Source organism: Cynocephalus volans, chromosome 7 (assembly GCF_027409185.1).
Source record: "Cynocephalus volans isolate mCynVol1 chromosome 7, mCynVol1.pri, whole genome shotgun sequence".
Lineage (NCBI taxonomy): Eukaryota > Metazoa > Chordata > Mammalia > Dermoptera > Cynocephalidae > Cynocephalus > Cynocephalus volans.
In genome coordinates, this window is record NC_084466.1 from 90,934,421 (window position 1) to 90,954,104 (window position 19,684).

The following is a 19,684-nucleotide window of genomic DNA, read 5'->3' on the forward strand; positions in this document are numbered from 1 at the left end:
TGGCAAGGACATCCGCCAGCTGCCCTGGGCTCTGAAGCCGCCTGCCCACCTCGCGCAGTGTGGCACTGGCCCAGGTACCTGAACAGGGCTCTCCTGTCAGAGGGTCAGAGGCGGGCAGCCATGCCCATCGTGTTACTCATTCGCACTGAAAGACATGGACTGAAAAAGAAAAATCGAGATATGGCCTCGTGCTCACCCCTCTGTGCTACAGCTTCCTCCTCTGTAGAATGGGGCCAACACCACCCACTTCAGAGGGCTGTTGTGACAGTCTCAAGACCCCAAAGTACTTTGCCTGGTGCACAATGGGTATTCCCAAAGATGTGAGCTTCGCCTCAGGCGAGTGTGGACTGAAATGCGCTGGCAGTGGGGACAGGTAAATGGAAGCTCTGGTCTCAGATCTGGCTTATTAGCAAATGCACCTGCTCATGGCTCACCCTCCCCAGGACCCAGGGAGATCCCAGCACTACAGCAGAGAGAAGTATCAGAGATGGGAGGGACAGCAGTCAGAAGATGGTCCAGGGACCCCCAAACCTCCTGCAGGCAAGGTCTGTGGAAGCTCCCAAGTGTCCCTCCCTGTCACCCTCTCACTGACAACTGGTAACTCCCAGCTTGGCGAAATGCTGTCCCGAACCTTTAACTGATACAGCTGCACAGAGACGTGCCTAGGCAGGCCTGAACACCGTGTTTACCCAACAGAAGGGTGTCCTCCCTCCCACCCTCTCCCTGCACTGTGGCAAGCTGGAGCCCATTTGCCCGCAGACTCGCCTAGTGCGTAGGCTGTGGTACGAGGCCCCAGCCCCTGGCCCTGCCCAGGAGTCTTGCCCAAGAGGCTCTGCGGCCTGGCCCAGGCTGCTGTTGCTGAGCCAATTCTCCCAGGAAGCCAAGCCTGGGCGGGCGGCAGTGCAGGCACAGCTGACTCACAGGTGTCCTCAGGACCCGGCAGCTTTGCACAAAACAACCCGGCCCAGGAGGTACTCCTGAGAGCCCGGCATGGACCAGCCGGACCTCTGGCTTTAACCGGTGAAGATGAGGGCGAAAGAAGGGGTCAAGGGGCCAGACCAAGCACATAGGGCAGCTGTGACTCTGGGGACTGAGGTTATTCAATTCTTTCTCAAGCCAAGTGTGCAAGTCATTTCCAAGGCACCCACCTAGTGTGCAAATATATATATTCCAAACCACAAAACCTAACAGCTCTGCGTAAAGGGCAGCTGTCATTTATTATTCACCTACGCAGGGAGCATTTGGGAATGTTTGCTAGATGCCAAGCCTGGTGCTGGGTGTTGGGAAGTCAGAGCCTGCCTTGGCTGAGTAACCCGAAGGTAGCTGTGATCCTGCCAGATGAGCGCTGCACTAATGGACAGAAAACAGTGCCTGGGGAACTAGGACAAGGGGTGTTCCAACCCATGGGACCTTGCTGGTGCACAAAAACAAGCTGAGGCTTGAGCAGGGCTTTGCAGGATGCCTAGGAGTTCACCAGGCAGATAGAGCGAGGGGAACAGAATGCACAAAGCATACAAAGTGAAAATTCAGCTGGGGCCAGAGAACAAAGGAACCTGAACACCAGGCTGTAGGTAGTGAGAGCCATGAAGGAGTTTTAAGTAGAGTGGAGGAGGTGACAGGATTAGGGGTGCCTTTTATTAAGGCCCACACTGGTGGCCAAGTGGAGGAAGGACAGGAAAGGGGAAGCTGGAGGTAGACACCCCGGAGAGAAGGCTGCTGCATGGAGGGTAGAGAGGGGGCGTGGCTTTGGAAACATCTGGAAGGTGGAGTCTGGAAGTGTACGTTCCCTGACTATGGACTCCCACAAGCCTCACTCTGGGCAGGGCAGTGGGGACATGGAAACCCAGTGTCATGGGTTGCAGTCCTGGGGAGGAATCAAGGTGACTTCTAAGTTCCAGCTGGGGCACGTGGGGCAAAGGCGGCCCCACTCCTCGTCCTTGGCTCCCCTTCTTCAAAACACTACCGTCATCTGCCAGAAAATTATTTAGTAAATGTATGATCTGTGGGGACTCCAATGTGAGTGCCATACCTGAGCTGTGCAGTGAGCAACATGCACTGTCACACACAGCCATCCCAGGGGACACGGTGCCACTGAGCGAGCAATGGGAAGACGGAGGTTGGAGGCCTGGGGTTCGGGCAAGTAGAAAAGGCAGATAAAAGTTACTACACCAAGAGGTTAAAAACCCTTCACAAAGCAAAGAACAGCCAGAGCAATGTGTTTACTAACCCTCCCTGCTATCTTGGCATGAGAAATCTAAATAAAAGGAGAGGTGGAATTATTTACCATATGGAATCTGAAAGAGGAAGAGTAGCTGCTCAGATGAGATAAATAAAGGAGATGCAAACATGCAAGTCAGAAAACATCGTTTTTGAAAGACAAGGACTGGCTAAAGGTATAGAAAACCAGTCCTGGCATTATGACTTCCCAGAAGGTAGATTTTTTTTTTTCAGAGATCCTATATGCTGAGCAAAACTCCAGCAGGCAAACATAAGTGAGAAACCCATGTGCTGAGAAAATGGGGCTTTCTGGTCAACTGAAGTATCTGGATGGCTGAGAACTTTCATTCAATCATTCCATAATCCATCCAGCTTTACTGAGCACCTCGTCTGGGGACTGTCTGGGGATACAGGAATAAGATCCAGCTGGTACCTCATGGAGGGGACAGTCTTCTGGGGGACAAGGTAGAGGGTAGGGGAGCCCAGAGGGGAAGGTAATGACAGAATTGAGGTTGGCCAGGTAAGGAGGGGCAGGGAGACAAGTTCCGTCACTGTCCACACTATGAAGTGCTAACCCCATCAACAGCAGCAAGGCAAGGTTGTTTAGCAAAAGTGAGAACTTTGCAAGTAAATGTGAGATGCACAACATTAAATCTTGGGGGTCTGCTGTAGGCAGCCTCGCCTACCCTGGAGGCGAAAATGCTCAGCTAGTCTTCCAAAAGAGTCCCAGCTGGAGGGGGCCTCCATGCACAGATGGGAAAACTGAGGGCAGAGTGAGCAAGGGGCTTGTCCAGGTCAGGAAGCTGACCCGTGGTGGAGCTGAGAAATGGGTCTCCTGACCCCACCAGGACCCTTCCAGTGCTCGGTGCTGCCCTAGGGGTTTTATTTGGCCAACACTAGAAACACAGGGAGCAGAGGTTGGCAGGGAAGTCACATCCTGATGGCTTCTCAGGTCCCTGGCCACTGGGCATGGATCAGAAACAGAGGGAGAAGCATTCTCATACACAGAATAAGATTCTCGTTCTTAAAAATTTGGGCTTCAGGGCCGAGCCCGTGGCGCACTCGGGAGAGTGCGGTGCTGGGAGCGTGGCAACGCTCCCGCCGCTGGTTCGGATCCTATCTAGGAATGGCCGGTGCACTCACTGGCTGAGTGCCGGTCACGAAAAAGACAAAATAAATAAATAAATAAAAATAAAAAATAAAAAGCAGCTTCTGGTTAAAAAAAAAAAGAAAAAAAATTTGGGCTTCATTTCCCAAAAAAGAGGCTTACAGGACAGTGTTTCAGGCAGGAGCCTGGGTTTGCCTGCTGCTGGCATTCCTAATAGGTGTGTTCACTGGGCTCTAGACACACAAACTGCCTTCCTCAGCTTCCCCTCCCGGTGGCCCTGGAGGCAGGCACCCTCTGCCCACTTCACAGATGAGCAAGCTGGCCCAGAGAGCCAAGACGGCCTCTCCTCCCAGGTCACTCTCTTTCAGTGTCTGGTGGGGAAGGCCAGCCGACTCCTAAGCAATGAGCAGGGGTCAGGGTGGCATGCTAGGCAGGCTGAGGCCTCTGCCCACTCTGCCCAATGGCAAGTGCAAATGGCAGGGAGGGACTCATTTTGGATCCTGGCCCTGATCTAGGCATCGTGGACCTTGGCCTCACCAGTTTGGAGAGGCCATATGTGAGTCCTTCATGGCCTGCGGTGAGCCCACAAAACCAGTGTGCCCAGATGGTGCAGGGCTGCAGAAGAGGGTGTCAGCAGCCAGGCTACAGTCTTATGCTTGGCTAACTCTTGGCTTCTGAGCAATGAAGCGGAAAAAGGAGAGACACAGCGAGACCGCGCTGCCCACCCACTCAGCCCTACTACTGTGGGCAGTGGGCAGCCTCTGGGGCCACCCCAGGACCTGCCAGCTCTCAGAGAGTAGGCCAGTGTCTACATGGCACAGCATCAGAATGCAGAGCGGGCAGTGTCCGGCACAGGCAAGGGCCACCCCAACAAATACTGGCTCTAGCCACCTTCAAGGTGAGGGAAGGAGATCTGGGGATGGTGCAGGTTCAGACCAGAGAAAGCTGGCCTGGCTGCTCCCCACCAGCCTATCCTGCTGTCACCCTAGAAAGTGGGACTTCCCTCTTTGAGCCTCTGCAAGTCACAAGAATCCCAGTTTAGTTATCAAGGGCCAGCCTGGCCACTGAAACTCTGGGATTCTGGAGCTGCTTGGTTCAGGCAGGTATCTTCTTAGAGGACAGAGATGAACAAAATGGGGAAATTGAGACCCAAAGAGGGCAAAGAACCTGCCTATGGTCATGTGGCAGGATTGGAGGCACAGGGATATGGAATGTTAGAGCAGAACCAAGTAATCACAATGCCCTTATCTTCTTGATGGGTAAACTGAGGCTCAAGGATGGGAAAGAGCCTGCCTAAAGTGACTTTGAATTAATAAGAACCCCAAGATGGTCACCCTGGGTTGATCCCGTGGGGCCAAGATAGAACTGCCCTCTTTGACCCCAACCTCAAGTTCAGGAAGTTGCAACACTTCCTTGTTTCCATAGTTACCAGCTACTGCTCCAGGAATACACTGAAATGTTTTTGTTCCCTCCTCTGTAGCGGCCCTGGGCCAGGCTGTGAGGATACAGAGCGGAAAGAGGGGGTGTGAAGGGAGGCATAGAACCAGTCCCAGCCCCAGTGCAGGATGACCCCAGGCAGTGGATTGTGGGAGGGAGAGGAGTAGGAAAATTTTCGGTGCAGAAGAAATCCCCAGTGTCTGAGAGTGTCGGGGGAGAGAGTTCAGAGGTGGCAGCTTTGGAGCTGGGCTCTTACGGATGGGTAGGAGTTCACCAGACCAAATTGTGGGGGTGGGGAGCTTGCATACACAAGGGCTCCAGAGCTGGAGGGTGACCTGCATGTTAGAAAACTAAAGGAGAGGACATGGAAGTGTAGGGGATGAACGGAAGAGAATCCACTGGAGGAGACCAGAGGCAGAACGTCCAAACTGCAAGTGTAGACTAGATGAACACACTTCACTACGTCTCTTTCTGTCCAACTGTTAAGTGGGCACCTCATGACAGAGGAGCTTGTGGCACGAAAGGTGACAGGAATAAAAGGAACAGGGCTCAGACTGCCAGGACCCAGAGACTTGGGCCAGCTCTCCAGTCCCAACCTCCTCTGCCTACTTTATGGAGGTGGACAAGCATTCCCAGTGGGCTTCTGGGCATAGCCTCCATCAACCGCCAATATACATCCAGGAGCTGACCTTGTCCCAGTCCTTCTACAGACCACTCTGCTCCAGGTCACTAGCATCCTCTCCTGGGTTACTATAAAATCTGCCAAGACGGTCTTTTTGTCGCCATCCTTGTCCCCTAAAGTCTGTTCTCTGCTCACCAGCCAAAGGGATTTTCTTAGAGGGCACATTGGATAGTCCTGGTCCTTTACCTGAAACCCTTCAGTGGCTTCCAAATCACTGAGCATGAAGTCAGAAGCCCATCCTGTGCTCAGTAAGGCCCTCTGTGGCTTGGCCCCCGAGTACCTTGCTGACTCTCCCTCCTGTCTCCCTCCTTCCCTTACTCTAACCAGCTACGCTGGCCTCCCTGACCTTCCTAGAGCGTGCCAAGCATGCGCCTGCCACAGGGCCTTTACTCCTCCCTCTGCCTACAGAGCTCTTCTCCCAAATGTTCACAGTTCACTACCCTACCTCCCTGGGGTATCTACTCAAATGCAACCTCTTCAGAGGAGCCTTCCTGGACCACCACATCTAAAGAAGCCCCATCCCCTACCCTTCTCTCTATAACACCTTATCCTGACTTATTTTTCTTCACCGCACTTATCATAACTCAGCATGATGTCATACATTAAATCACTGGCTTATTGACTGCCTCACCTTAGAATGTAAGCAGGGCCTCTGTCAAGTTCACCACTGTATCCCCAGGGCCTGGAATAGTGCCTGGCACGTAGTAGGTGCTCAACAAACTTGATGAATGAATAAGTGAATCGACCTTTCTTGGGAAGCTGGGTAAGGGGGAGGGGGCACAGAAGGATCCTGGGGCACTGCTCTCCCCAGGGGCAGAGTGCTGGGGCTCGAGACCAGCCAGGAAACCTCATTCACTGGCTGGCACTAACCAGGACCTACCAACAGGAAACACGTGCTTCCCTCCTAGTGCATGGCTTCCCAGACCTAGAAGGGAAGGAGGGCCTGGCCTGGGGGTCTGGAGGAGCCCTGAGGGAAAGGCAGCAGTGGCTGCCCTGCCAGTTGTCCCTCATTCCACGTACACTAGGTCTGGGCAGGCCAAGGACAGCCTCAGGGATCGGAGGGTGGAAGCAGAGGGTGGCCAGACTGGCTAGGATGACTTAGTATCCTGCTGGCTCTGCAGCTGGATTCCTTCCCACTATGGGCCTCAGTTCCCTAATCTGGGACATGGGGACAAGAATGGGATTAAATAAGCCAGTTTCCCAAGGCCCTTCAGCTCCACCATTCTGGGCATTTTGGGGTCTTCAGGGCCCTAGAAAGGGTCACATCAGGATGGAACTAGGGCCACAAATTCAAGCCATGGTCTAGGCCGGGCAACTCCTGTGGTCAGTTGGGCCAGACAACCAGGCGAGAAGTCTCGGGTGGGCTCCTGGGGACTCTGCTTTCTCCCAAGGTGACAGCTGGCAGAATGCAGGGCAGCCCTCGGTGAGCTGGGAAGTGAAGAGAAGTGAAGCCACACACAGGGTACAGGCTGGAGGAGCCAGCTGTCTCTCAGATGCCACAGTGACGCCTGCTGCCCCCAGGCCCAGCAGAAGCCCAGCAGCTTTGTGAGATGAGGACTGTAAGGCCCAGGCAAGGCAGGCGCCATTGCCACAGCCACAGAGGGGCCTCTCTCTGTGCCTCACTCCAGCAAAGAGTTTCTGTGGGGTCACAAGGTGGGGGCCAGGCACTGGATGGATGGTCAGGATGCCTGGGTTTTAGTTCCAGCTCTGCCAAGGACTTGCCATGTGGCCTTGTCCCTTCTGGGGTCAGACTCAGCAGCTAAATGAAGGGGTTGGCCTGGATGATCTCCAAGGCCTTTCTGCACTGACATTATCACCGTAGCACATGGTAATAAAACATTTCACCCCGAAACGGTACCGGCCCTCCCATCTGCCGTGCACACAGCCCCTAGCAATTCTGGCGGTAGGAGGCAGTGCCCCCTGCTGAGGCCCAGGTCTCTGGGGCCTGAGAACGCTTATACAGGACACTGACAGAGTGGCAGGGAGTAGGGCTGTGCAAAGAGGGGCACAGGCAGAGAATCAGGTGGAGGCAGCCTGGCAGGAGGCAGTACTCACAGCCCTGGGCTGCCTCCCAGCAAGGGGCTCCAGTTCCTGTAGCAGGTGAGTACGGCAGGAGAGGCCAGGAGCACAGACCACCTTCTCAGACCACTCACCATGTTGGACCCTGCTTGATGAGCAGATGCCAGGCTACTTCCTTCCCCTGAGGCCCAATGAGCCACTGCTGGGCCCTCCTCAGCCTACTTCTATGTCTCATGACCTGGGCTAGGTTATTTCCAGGTCAGGCCTGAGATCTCCAAACTGCCCAGGCTTTTACCAGTGGCAGAGGTAATAAGGACACCCAGGGAATATAAGAAGGCCACCTCCTCCAGGAAGCCCACTCTGCTCACTCCAGCCCTGGACTCAGGATCCTGATGTACAGAATGAAAGGGAATTCCCGAGAACCGGATTCACCATATTCTACATGGTCCTGAGGTGAGGAACCAGGGGAGTGGTATCCTTCCAGGCTCTATAGAATGTGAAACTTCCTAGCCAGAGGGAGCTGCTGGGAAGCAAAGAAAGGGTATAAGTCGCCTGCATGACGGACATCAGATGAGGTGGCCACCAAGATCCCTTGTGGTCTGGGGAATCAAAGGTCCCAGAAATACCAGAAATAGTGTCTGGTGGGGTAGATCACGTTGCCCAGGCACCTCTGGGGAGCTTTCTAGGAGGGAGGCCATCCACAAGGCAGAAAGCCCCAAGAATTCTAGGGCCCACAAGGATTCCACCCCCCAAAGCAGGCCCATTCCTTCTGCCTCAGGGGATCAGCCCTGCAGATGAAGCACAAGCAAAACTGCAGGTGTCAACCCAGGCAGGTGGGAGGAATCAAGGTTGGTCCTTTTGTAGGAGATAAATCACTAAATCATCCCCAGGCTGCCTCTCCCCACTGATGGCAGGACACCCCTAGCTAAGGGGTGTCATAACTAATCCATACCAGCAAGGCATTCTGAAGACACAGAGCACTCCTCTGCATGAAAATGCCAGTGGGTTCCCCAGCCCAGGATGAGAAAACATTAACTTGGGCAGGATAAACAGGCAAGGCAGCCAGCAGGGTTGAAATTGGCCTCCTGACCCAGTGGAGGTTAGCCCTAAACCAGTCCTGCCCAGCCTTCCTAGAACAGGGAGTGGGCAGGAACTTCCTCTCTTGCCCCTAATCCCCAGCTCTTTCTGGGGACACTGAATCACATCTCACGGAGAGACAAGATGGGATGGTTTCACAGCGAGGTCAGCTGGTGCGGAAGGCCACACCTGCCTGCCATTTGCCCACTATCCCCTTGGGCCACCCCAGCCCCTATGCCAGGTCTCATGTCCCAGAGGCCTACCACCGTTAGTGACCTTGGTCAAGTCCCTTCCCCTTCTTGGGCCCCAGTTTCCTCACCAGTGAAGTGTCAAGCTGGATTGGAAGCAGGGATTGTAAACACAACTGTTGTTGTGGCTGGAGAAGTCACGCAACTGAGGTGGAGTGGAAGGGTTTATGGCAGGAAGGGGAGGAGCAACACGACACTTCCATTCCACTCAAGGGCCAGGGATTTTAGATGCATGGCCACAGTTCTCACACTGCTTTCCGGTGTCCATGTTGTCTTAAGGATCTGAATAAAGCTGTGGGCCATATCTCCAGAAAAATGCATATGTGCAAAAGTGTGCACACAGCCTCGGGGGGCTCACAGCCCCTGCAGGCTGGGTGCATGGCCCTGCCAGCTTTGGCAGCCAGCAAATCTTTCAGGCCCATCTATAGGGACACAGCAGAGGTCCCACCCTTCTGCCGAGTTGGCCTTGCTTTCGGAACTGCCCAACCACAAACAGATTTGTGGTCTAGTAACAAAAAATGTAAAGAAAAGGAGGCCAGCAAAAGTGACAGAGACCTGCATGCTCAAGGGACCGGGGGGGGGGGGAATTAGATGGAATTGCCAAGAAAGCAGGCTGGGGGCAGGATTTCTGTCCCCGTGGATACTGTCCCCATCTTCCCCCTGTGAGAGACCCCCCTGGGAAGGTGGATCTTCAGGCAAACCATCCACTGGACCCAGCTGTAGATACCAGAGCTGGAAGGAACCATTTAAGCCCAGCATTTCCCAAATGTTCCACTGGTATGTCCATTAGTTACTTCACATAAAAAAGGGGGTGGGAGGAGAATCGTATGGGTTTGGGAAATACCAAGACTTCCCTTGCAGGCAAAGAGGGTTCACAGTTTCCCAGGAGAGGGGACTGTGCTCTGCTGCCTTCCTTTTATAGGCTGGTGTTTCTAAGAACTCACTTTGGGAAACCCTGATGTGGTCTCAGCTCATGATTTTCAGATGAGGAGACTGAGGCTCAGAGGGTCTGTTGTGCTTCACAGCGATCTGCACCACAGTGTATAGTTGACAAGGCCTGGACCCTCCCTGGTCTTCTCTTCACACAAGAAGAGTCTGAAAGTGAGGCATTATTATCACCAGCTCCGTTTACAGGTGAGAAAACTGAAGTCTTCTGGCAGGAACCCAGAGGAAATCTCCACCTTTCAAACACCTCTCCAAAGGGAACAGGCTTCCCCGGAAGGTTGAATTAAAATGCAGTTGGGTTATTACTGGGGGCCCCTCAGAGATGGCAGGCCAGCCCTTCATGCCACAAAGCAGAGAGACTGTGGCTGATGGATCAGGAAGCCTGCATCCCAGCCCGGCTCTGGTTGGTTCTGAGGCACCGTGTGACTTTGGTCAATCCACCTCTTCCCTTTGAGCTGCCTCATCTGTAAGTGGAAGGTAAGGCAACGGGAGCGATGGTCATGACAATGACTAAGACTACTGTTTCTTGAGCACTTACTAGGCACCAGGCACTTTGTGTGCTCCGTCTTCTCAACCTATGGGAAGGCAGCATGTTAGTTGCTATTGCTCTGTTCATCGGTCTGTTCTACAGATATGGAGACCAAGGTCGGAGAAGCTAAACCTAACTTGCCCAAAGTCACAGAGCTCACAAAGGATAGAGCTGGGAGTAGAACCCAGGCAGTGTGAGAAGAGCCTGAAACAAACTAGTTGCCTAATAAATGCTGGCTAGTCTGGTATTTGTGGTAGACCTTTGAGAAGTTGTTTTAAGGATGTAAAGAGCAGGAGCAGCAAAGCATGGCACAGGTGGGAAACTCCGCCTTTCCCCCCAGAGACCACACAGCCCTTCTCAGTGAGATTCCTGGTGCAGGGAGCCACCTTGCTGTATGACCTGCGGCAAGTCCCTTCCCCTCTCTGGGGTTTGGGTTTCCCCACCTGCAAAACCAAATGTTTGGACAGAGACCCTCAAATGGCCCTTCCCACTTGCAAACGCCCAAAAAAGGATTTCAGGACTCTTCTCCAGGGGTCTTAATGCTCCGTCTGTCCCCCAGCCATGTTGCTGGCTGCTTGGTGTGTGTGCAGTGCTTCCCAGCTATGGTCAAGGTCCAGCGGGGAGCAGAGCTGGCAGTCTGGGCGGGAGACCTGCAAACAGGACAAGGTCCGGGCACCTGGCAACTCCTCCTTCACCCAGAGCCCAGCTGGCTCTTCCTCAGGTGTTCTCACCTGAGCCTGATGCAGGTGACTCCTGGGGCACAGCAAGAAGGCTCCCTCTTTGCCTCCCCATCCACAAGGAAGTGACAGCAGGAACAAGCCAGCAGGCCATAAACCCTGCAAAGGAAGGCTGGGTGGGGGTGGGGGACAGGCAGAGGAAGCCACCCGTCCTCTTGGCCTAAACAGGCCTTGGCAGGTGAGAAACCCTATGGTCTCTCTAGAAGGTTTCTGTTTTACTTCCCTTGAATCTACAAGGTGATCAACCCTTAAAGACACATGCTGCTGGGTTGGGGCTCTAATGCCAACCCAGGAGTGTGCTATCCTCTCCTAGCTGCAGAGAATCTGGGGGTACCACTGAAAACGTCCCAGCCTTAGTCCTTGCTCTGAGAGCTCAGAAGCAACCCCTGCCCTCCCCAGGTTCAGCTGGGCCTCCTGAGTCAGAGCTGGAACAGCATTTATTTATGAACTCTGAAGGGTGGCTAAGGTGGCCGTGCAGGGTCAGCAGTATGTGCTCAATAAATGTTTAATGAACTAATGGGCTGGGAGAGATGGGGTTCCGGGCCGCCTCTGCCACCCATTTGCCGCTGACCTTGGATGAAGCCAATCGTTTCTTTCCATGGTTCAGTTTCCCAGGATAGAAAAGGAAAACCCAGATTAGGCAACTCAATCAGCTCCCCTAATTATACACTACATGCTTAGGGGCACAAAACCCAGGGCCAGGGAGGTTCAGAAGCAGAGGGATCTTTCCAGACATCTCTACCTGCTGCTCCAGAGCTAAGAGTAGGACAGGATGGGACTGCTGGATGGGAAGCTGCAGGGGTTCTGCAGGGGGCATGCCATCCCACTCCTCTACCTCCCCGACCCCGAGTGCCAGTCCCTGTGGCGGATGACCAGAGCTGTTGGGAATGAGAATAGGGTAGCTGAGGGGAGAGGATGGGGAGTGGGTGCACTTTCAATTTAAGCTGGACACCAAAAAAGAGTTTTGGAAGAAAGTGCCATTGAAAGTACAAAAAGACTGTATTTTTAACACCCTCCCCCAGCCCTCATCCGTATAGCTTGGCCATTTCCTGATCTGCATTAAAGTGGACCCTGGGAGAGGGCATCTGGGGAAGACCAGTGGGGGACGAGGAAGAGGGGGGTGAGGTGGGCCTGAGCCCTCCATAGAAGCCATGGTCAGCAGGGCTAGGACAGGTCACTGCCAACTGGGGAGAAATGAAGCTCGTCAACCACTATCTCTGGGGTAGACTTCTCTAGACGGCTCACTAGCCCCTGGGGATTCCAGAGCTGCCCTGAATTCTCCAGGGACAAAGTCAGACCACAAGTCCCTAACACTGCTACTACCAGCCATTGAGGCCCTGGGCCAGTCCCTATATCTCTGTGGGCCTCAGTTTCCCCATCTGTACAGTGAAGGGTTTGAGCTGGATGATCTCAAAAAGCCAGGTCTGCTCCAGCAGTCTGTGATGCTGAGATTCTACAGAAAAACACAACACCCACCGCCACGCAGACCCTGGAGACCTAGGAAGGCAGTCCCCAGTCCCTAGCCGGCTGTCTAGGGCTGGGACTGGGGCAGAGCAGAGTCCCTACACAGTCTGTCCTCAACAGCCTGCCACGGCCAAAACCTTTAAGTGGTTACAATTACAGCTGGGCTAACAGGATTAGGGGAGCATTGAAATCTAAGAAATCTAATTAGCTCAGACACCCCGGCCTCCCCCAGCACAATCCTGCAGTAACCCCGGCAGCCGGGCCTGACAGGAGGGACCGGGGCCCTCCTGGGCTATAGTTATTACCTGCACAGGTGTGCCAGGCTGGGCCAGGCTTCCTGGGGAAGTGCCAGCTCAACCCGCCTGGCTGCTCCCTGCCCTGAACCACACCAGCTGCAGCCTTGTCCTAGAGTGGCACTCAGCTGAGCTCCAGAAAACCAGGTGCAGGTCACAGGGGGCAGAAGGAGCCCAAGGGCCCACACAGGGCAGCCACCCCACACAGCGTGGATACTGACTCAGCCAGAGGAGGGAAGGTTGAGTCAACGTCTATATCTATAGAAACCATAGCAGCACAGGGAAGAGCCTTGGGCTGCACAAGGACCCTTTTTCAAGAGACAGAAATGGAGATGGAGCCGATGCCCCCCCCCCACGCATGCACACACACATGTGACCCGGACCATCATGGCTCAGAGCAAGCTCTAGCTGTAAGACACTGTGCCAAAAGAAAGGGGCACAGCTGCTTGGGGCGTGGACTGTGTGCTAAACAGAGGTGGGAGGGGACAGGTGAGGCCCATCTGTGACCCTTGCTGGGAACAGCCCCTCCTTAACCTCAATTCCCCATTCTTGGGGTCCATACTGACTTCTGCACGGTGTCCCAGACTGGTTGGTGCTCTCACTGTTTGATCTCTCTGAACCTCAGTTTTCTTCTCTGTTAAATGGGGGTTATTCCAAATAGTAGCTGGCTTACACTGTTGCTACCGGGGTTAAACCAAGTTGGAAGATGTGTCTAAATTCACCAAGTGCCACACAAAGGAGAGGGGCTGTGGTTATTACTGTCATCATGCACCCTGTGGCAGGCAGCCAGATGGTGGTGGTTAATTATTTATTTGGACTGATCTTGCTGCCCTTACTGGACTGTACGCTCCTCAGGAACAGGAACTGTCTTACTCAATTCTGGATGTCTCACAGGCCGCAGTCTTCACACTGCAGACTCTCAATAAACATCTACGGCATCAGTGCTGGGCCCCGGCCCCGATCCCACCCCTCAATATGCATCCCCTTCCTTCTGATGTCCACTCCAAGGAGAGAATGTGCCAAGAGGCAAACCTGGCACACAAGGCAGATGACAGTGAGCTCCTCAAGCAGACCCTTCCCCAACCCCCACAGGTTGCTCCCAATAACAACTGGAAGCAGCTGTTTCAAGGGTGACCCCATACCCCATGTCCAAAATGGCCTTCCTCAACACTGGTTTCGAAAATGTTCATTCAGGAAAGAACGAGTCTGTGGTCAGGAGGGCCCCAGCATCTCAAGCCCAAAATGAGGGTCAGAAGCATAGGTTTCCAAAAGACATGCAGCAGAGCATGCTAACCCTCACAGCTGTCCACTGCAGATGAGCACATTGTCATGGGGAACATGCAAGCCAGGGCTGGACAACCAGCTGCCAGGGAGATAGACTGGGATGGGAGAGCAGCTTCTGAAAAATGCTTCTAGCATCTCCAATCTAACATCTTTGTGTTCTATTCATTCTGCACCCAGAGCCTGCCAGGCCTTCAGGGAACACATGCACAGGGCTCTTGTGCCCAAATCTGCCTCATTTTTCCAGTAAGCAAGTGGGATGGAAGGGGTTCTGCCCTTGGACCCATTTTACAGATCAGGAGACTGAGGCCCAGCAGAGTAAAACTACTGGCCCAAAGCAGCCAGTGAGCTACAGCCGCTTGACACCTTCCTCCTCTTCCCCATCTCTTCAGGTAATGGGAAGACCCCCAAAATCATGATGGGTTTCTGGACTCTCCCATGATCCCCCCAAGCCCGGGACTGGTTTTTTCAGCTTCCTTTCATCCTCCCTGAGGGTAGGACCCAACCTCAGCATCACCCCTGGAACCCAGGCAACTGCTGCCTCCCCCATCCTCAGGGACTCTTAAGGACAAAGAGCTCCCCCTCAGAGGGCATGGTCAGAGGCCACTGTATCCTGCTGAGGGGTCACAGCAGTCACCAGGCAAGGCTGCAGCAGCGTCCAGGGTGACTACGGCAGCTCAGCCTTTGTTATCCACACAAAACCTAAGGAACCTCATAAAGATGAGGCAGCGATAGGAGCTAGGCGAGGGCCCTCGGGAGCAAAGTTATGAATGAAAATGTATGGGGCCCAGTCACGACCTGGCAGGCCTTGCTTCCTGGTTCCATAACAGAGTGCCCACAGAACCTTCCAGAAATTAACTTGTTGGTGCCCAAATTTCTTACAGCAACGTCTCACCCTGAGGCAAGGGTCATGGCCACTCATTGGACCTTGGCCAAGACCACAGAACTCAGTATCCGTGGATTTATCCGCGAGCACTCCTGTGACAAAACTCTCAGGAGAAGTCAGTCTTTCTTCCTTATCCACCCCCACCCCCTGTCCATTAGGAAAAAAGTGAAGTTTGCAGCTCTTCTCAGCTAGATTCTTCCTCTGCAATTTTTTGGAATGAGTCAACTGTGGACACCTGTGCCATGTTGGGGCATATCTATTGGGGCCAGGGACAGAGACAATGTTGTGTTATTATATCTAGGGAAGTGAGAGAGAAAGAGAGGGAGAGTGTGTGTGTGTGTGTGAGAGAGAGAGAAACTGTGGTTCTGTGGCCAAACCGAACAGTTTTTGGACCTTTCTTCACTTTGCTCCTGGCTATATGAGGATGAAGGACCCTCCTCCCCTCTTTCTTTGAGGGAAAGGGACATTTTGTCCCCACAAAGAAGCCAGCAACCCTTTTCTGCATAGACAAGGTATTTATTCAAAGTTTCCCCAAAGTCTAGCAATTTCTTATCCTAACTCTTCAAAATAAGCCATACTCCGAATGCCTCAAAAGCCCAATCCAATTCTTGAAAAGCCCCTACTGCTCCCTCTCCCAGCGTGCCTCCCTGCCCCCAGTCACTGCCACCAACTCTCAGAAGTCTAAACTTGTGCGATTTACATGTGAAAACAGCGTTTCATAACCTCGTGACTTAAGACGGGATGCTTCTGTCCTTTTGGAAAAAACAAAACCCAACCGAAATCATAAAACTGAAAAAAACATCATCTCCCTCCAAAAGCGTTCCCTCGGCCCCAAAGTCACACGTGCTCTGTGGCAGATAGCGCTTTCAATGTGTCTTTTGTTTGATGCTGGTGTTTCGACATCCTCAACTCGAAGAGGGAAAGGTCAGCACAAAGCTCTGGGGTATTCATAAACCCACCCAGCCTCTGCACTGGGGCGGGGAGCAGCGAGCAGTAAGGGGCCAAGGATTCCCCCCACTCTGATCCCCTCAAAAAGCAGCAGGAACAGAAAGCTAGGGGCTTGCTCCCTCATCTAAACTTCCCTGATAGCTTACAATCAACTTTCATACTCCCAGGACCATACAAACGCCAGTGAAGGCAAGTTGGAATTCACTGCCAGCCAAGCTGCCCGATTCTCCAAGCCACAGCGCCTGCCTCTTTATCTGTACCTTCAAAAACACAATAAGCAAACCCAGGCACCTCTGGGAACAGCCTCTGGCTCCTGCCCTGTGCAGCCAGCCTGTCCTCACACCCACGAGGGTGGAGGAGACTGCCCCGGTTAACCCTCTGGTCTACCAGGCCCAGTGCCCTGGTTGCAGCAGGGATACAAACTGTTGCTCAAGAAAATCCTTTAGAAAACCCTTGGCACCAGGAGGCAGCTCCGAACGGCTCTGCACGGCGCCAAGCCAGGGCTTCCATAGGCACTGTCCACTGCCCTGTTCAATACTGGGGGCTGGGCCCTACCCTCCCATGCCCTAGGCTGTCCTCCCAGGGGGCTCCAAATGTCCACGGCAGAGCAGAGAAGAGGGAAAGGCTGGCCGAGCAGTGCCCTCACCCCGCCAGCCCAGCCGCCAGCTTCTTGGAGGACCTCTAAGAGAACATTTGTTTGGGCTGCCAAGTTAAATCTTCCTCCCTCATGTCAGGGCATTGGAAAAGCAGTCAGGGGCGAGGAGAAGGGGGGAGAGCGAGCGGGGGAAGGAGCAGCGGGAGGGCGGTGGGGGGAGGCAGGCGGGCTCGAGCCCCAGTTACCCGGGCTCTGCCGGCCCAGGAAGCTTGCGGCTCCCGGGGCAGGCGCAGCCGGGGCTCCGGGGCAGGGATCGGGCCGCCAGGCCTCCCGGCTCAGGCGCGGGGTGCCAGGTGTCCTCGGTCCCCGCCCGGGCGAGGCCCCCAATCTGTGCCCCGCTGGAACGGCGAGGTGGGAAGGAAGGCAGAGAAGGAAAAAGTTTACGGCAGATAGAAGGGTAGGGCAGGGCGGCCCTGCCGACGGGCTGTCCCCGGGGAGGGGTGGGGGGTCCGGGCGGCCGCCCTGGCGCGCTCCCGCCCGGCTTGTTTACATTCCTGGAGTGTCTTTTAAACCCGGGGCTGAGGCCGGCTCCCGGCCTTCTCCGGCGGCTCCGGGGCAGTCTCCCGTGAAAATCTGCTGGCGCACAATGGCCGGGAAGGCGGCCGCCCCTCGCCCGCGCCCCCACCGTTCCGGGGCGGGGAGCCTGCCCTCCGTACGCGCCCTCTCCCCGCCCGGTCGGCTTCCTGGACAGATGTCCCCGGCGAGGGGGCGACGCGAGCCCGCTGCCCGCGCTCCAGACGCCGAGGCCGCGCTCTCCACTGTTTTCTCCCCAGCCCAGACGTCAGGAATGTGAAACAAGCTTGCAGAGCCCGTCCACCCCCCCCCAGCCCAGGCCCGGACCCCCAACCTCCGCCCCGGCCGGCTTCCCACTCCCCCGAGGCCAGCGCCGCCGGAGACGGAGAGGAAGAAAGAACACGGGGAAATTACTTTCGTATTTGCAACGCGCGCGCGCGCACACACCCGCACATCTTCCCTCCGGACTGCCCTCCCGGCCGGGGACTGGCTTGAACGCGCCTCGGGCTTCCAAAGCCCTGCTGGAAGCCCCGCACACACCCCTCTGCGTTCTCCGCTTGTACCGCGCGCCGCGTTTCCCCGGGCAATTCCCGCACAAACAACTTAACCGCGCGCGCCCCCACCTCGCATGTGCAAAAGTGTGGGTTTTCGCTGGAAATTCAGATGCACAACTTAACACCACGACCCTCAGCCGCCCTGAAATCTGGCGCCTTCCCCGGCGGTTCTCGTACACACACAGGCGCACAACTTCGCATCTCCCCAAAGGAGGCGAAGGAGACCTAGGCGGCCCTTCTCCGGTCCTACCCTCCCTCCACCGAATCCGGGTCCTGCCCGGCCCCCGGGTGTACATGACCGAAAGCTGGAGGCGCGCGGGCAGGAGGACACCGGGTCCACGCGCGCACAACCGCACTCACGCCCCGCACACCCGACGAACCCCAGCCCACGCGCGCAGCCCGAGCCGGCTCCCCGCAGCCGGGCTCTCGCCGGCTGCCTGGGCCTCCGCCCCCGGCCGCCAAGGGGAGCGCAGCGGAGCCCGAGCTGCCGGCCGCTCGCCCCGCTTTCCCGGCCCGGGCGGACCCTTTAAGGGAAAAGCCCTAGCACCCAGCACCCCACACTCGCACCCCGAGGTCCACGAGGAGCGGGAGGAAGCCCCGGGGTCAGCGGGCGCCTGGCTCTGGTCCCAAACTTACCCGGCGCTGCGAGCGCCGCTGCCGCCGCTGGAGGACGCGCCGCCGCCACCACCGGGTAGGGCCGGCTGGGGTCGGGAGGAGCGCAGCGAGGGCGCCGAGGTCCGCTCGGCTCCGCTGCGGCTCCTGCTCCGGCGCCGGCCGGGGCTGGGGTCAGCGCGCTGCGCCGGCGCCGCTCGCTCGCTCTGCCGCCCGATCGCTGCTCGCCCGCCCGCCGCCGGCCGCTCGCTCTCCCGGGCGCCCGCCGCCGCCGCTCGCTTTTTTAATGTCCACAGACAGTGAAAAGGAACTCGGCGTTAGGGGGTGAGTAAGTGAATCAACTCGCCCGGAGCCGAGCAAGTTGAAGTGTCAGATTACATTGGCTATTCTATTTCCAAAGGGCCCCGCGCCGCCGGCCGCCCGCAAAAGCCGGCGCGGAAGAGCGGCCGGAGCGGAGCGCCGCGCCGCGCCGCCGCCGTCGCCAGAGCCCTGCTTGTCCGGCTTGGCTCGCGCCCTGGGCGCTCTCGCCGCGCGCTCTTTTCCCCTTTCCCTTTCTCCTCCCCTCGTCCTCTCCCTCGTCTTTGCGTTCCCTTCTCCTCTCTTTCTTCCCGGCTCCGCTTCATCGCCCCCCAGGCCGCTTGTTCACTAACCTCCCTCTTCTTCCTCCTCCCTCCGCTACTCCCCAGCCCCCCCAGCCCCCGCCCCCGCCCCCGCCCCCGCCCCCGCCCCCGCCCCCGCCCCCGCCCCCGCCCCAGTAAGTTTGACGAAGGGGAGAAATGCTGAGCCTAGGGACCACATTGGGGAGGAAGCCAAATCATCCAGCTCACCCGAGTGCCACCCCCACCCCCCGATCTCGCACGCCCCCACCTGGAGTGCACTCGGGGCCGCGGGCGCTGTCTGGTACCCTAATGGGGGTGAGCGAGTTGCTAACGAGATCTCCAAAGCCTTACCCTGGAGGAGACTTTGGGATTGTTCCCTCACCACCACCTCCAAGAGCGACGTTGGGAGCGGGTGGGAGCACGGTCCACCTGACGGCTGCAGAGGTGCGGGGATGCGGTGCGCACCGTCTGTCCCCAGTACCCCGCGCAGTCCAGAGACGCTTGGATTCCCCGAAGCCCCGCCGGGAGCGCCCGGGGCGCCGTGCGCGCAGGCGGGGTGGGAGTAGCGAGAGCTGGGCTCAGCCCCCTTCCCCCCCGGTGGGCACTGCCTCGGGGGTGGCACTCAGAAGGCGCAGTTGGACGCGCCCACCTTCGGGGTTCTCCTCGAAGACCTAGGCTGGAGAGCATCCAAGCGCGCGCCCACTCTGGCTCGCGTCCACTGCCTCTCACACGGAAACTCCTACACAAACGGCACTCACATTTGGCCCATCTTCAGCATTGCAAACACGCCCCCCACACAAACGCGCCCACACACTCACTGACACTTTCCCTCACAGATATGCCCGTGTACACGGCCACAGCACACACACTCACACGGACA

General features: G+C 56.2%; 1 protein-coding gene across 4 annotated transcripts in view; it reads right to left on the bottom strand.

Moving 5' to 3' along the window:
• Nucleotides 1–18,388, bottom strand: part of ZMIZ1 (zinc finger MIZ-type containing 1) — a 230,930-nt gene extending 212,542 nt beyond the window's left edge. For all 4 annotated transcript variants that reach the window (XM_063102209.1, XM_063102210.1, XM_063102211.1 and 1 more), the window contains exon 1: nt 18,230–18,388. The gene's annotated coding sequence lies outside the window, so the exon portion shown is untranslated. The remainder of the gene's footprint in view (nt 1–18,229) is intronic.
• Between the last annotated feature and the right edge of the window lie 1,296 nt (nt 18,389–19,684).